This window comes from Orycteropus afer, unplaced genomic scaffold (assembly GCF_000298275.1).
Source record: "Orycteropus afer afer isolate SDZICR_OR568_19922 unplaced genomic scaffold, OryAfe1.0 scaffold00079, whole genome shotgun sequence".
NCBI lineage: Eukaryota > Metazoa > Chordata > Mammalia > Tubulidentata > Orycteropodidae > Orycteropus > Orycteropus afer.
In genome coordinates this window covers 11,095,502-11,097,645 of record NW_006921666.1, presented here as the reverse complement: position 1 = coordinate 11,097,645, position 2,144 = coordinate 11,095,502, and positions in this window count along the sequence as shown.

Here is a 2,144-nt window from a genome sequence, read left to right as displayed (position 1 = left end):
CAACTTCTGCAGTCTGAAATTGACCAAACATGCAATCAAGATGTACTGATTATCACTGGTGACTGGAATGCAAAAGTTGGACACAAAGAAGAATCACTGGTAGTTGGAAAATTTGGCCTTGGAGATAGAAACAATGCTGGAGATTGCATGATAGAATTTTGCAAGACGACAACTTATTCATTACAAATACCTTTTTTCAACACAAATGGAGGCTATACACATGGACATCACCAGAAGGAGTACGCAGGAATCAGATTGACTACATCTGTGGCAAGAGATAATGGAGAAGTTCATTATCTTCAGCCAAAACAAGGCCAGGAACTGATTTTGGCATCAACTGCTCATTTGCAAGTTCAAGCTGAAGTTGAAGACAATTAAAACAAGTCCATGAGAGCCAAAATATGACCTTGATTATATCCCTCTCAAATTTAGAGACCGTTTAAAGAATAGATTTGATGCATTGAACAGCAGTGACTGAAACCCAGAGAAATTGTGGGATGACATAAAGAACATCATCCATGAAGAAAGCAAAAGTCATTAAAAAGACAGAAAAGGAAGAAAAGACCAAATGGAGGTCAGAAAAGACTCTGAAACTTGCCCTTGAATGGAGAGTAGCTAAAGCAAATGGAAGAAATGACAAGATAAAGGAGCTGAACAGAAGATTTCAAAGAGCAGCTCGAGAAGACAAAGACAATTATTATAATGAAATGTGCAAAGACATGGAGTTGGAAAGCCAAAAGGGAAGAACACACTCAGCATTTCTCAAACTGAAAGAACTGAAGAGGAAATTTAAGCCTCAAGTTACAATACTGAAAGATTCTATGGGCAATAATTGAATGATGCAAGAAACACCAAAAGAAGATGGAAGGAATACACAGAGTCACTGTACTAAAAAGAATTGGTTGATGTTCATCCATTTCAGGAGGAGACATATGATCAAGAACCAAAGGTACTGAAGGAGGAAGTAAAAGCTGCACTAAGGGACGCAGCAAAAAACAAGGCTCCAGGAATTAACAAGATACCCATTGATATGTTTCAACAAACGCACTCAGCTATGCCAAGAGATTTGGAAGACAACTACCTGACCAACTGACTGGAAAATATCCATATTTGTACCCATTCCAAAGAAAGGCAATCCCACAGAATGTGGAAATTATCAAACAATGGCATTAATATCTCACACAAATAAAATCTTACTGAAGATAATTCAAAAACGGTTGCAACAGTATATTGGCAGAGAGCCTCCAGAAATGTAAGCTAGATTCAGAAGAGAATGTGGAACGAGGAATATCATTGCTGATGTCAGGTGGAGTTTGGCTCAAAGCAAAGAATACCAGAAAGATGCTTACTTGTGTTTTATTGACTATGCATAGGCATTCAATTGTGTGGATCATAACAAATTATGGATAACATTGAGAAGAATGGGAATTCCAGAACACTTAATTGTGCTCATAAGGAACTGGTACATAGACCGGGAGGCTGTTATTCAAATAGAACAAGGGGACACTGCATGGTTTAAAATCCAGAAGGGAGTGTGCCAGGGTTGTATCCTTTCACCATACATATTCAATCTGAGAAGCTGGACTATATGAAGAACATGGCATTAACAACCTGCGTTATGCAGATGACACAACTTTGCTCACTGAAAGTGAGGACGACTTGAAATACTTACTGATGAAGATTGAAGACTACAGCCTGCAGTATGGATTACACCTTAATATAAAGAAAACAAAAATCCTCACAATGGGACCAATAAGCAGCATCAGGATAAACAGAGAAAAGATTGAAGTTGTCAAAGACTTTATATTACTTGGGTCTACAGTCAACACCAGTGCAAGCAGCAGTAAAGATATCAGACGTCAAATAACATTGGGCAAATCTGCTGCAAGGGACCTCTTTCAGGTGCTGAGGAGCGAGGATGTTTCCTTGAAGACTAAAGTGCACTTGACTCAAGCCATGGTATTTTCAATCACCTCATATCCACGTGAGAGCTGGACAATGATAAAGGAAGACCGAAGAAGAGTTGATGCTTTTGAGTTGTGGTGTGGGGGAAGAATGCTGAAAGTACCATGGACTGCTAAAAGAACTAACAGATCTGTCCTGGGAGAAGTGCAGCTGGAATGCTCCTTGGAAGTGAGAATGGC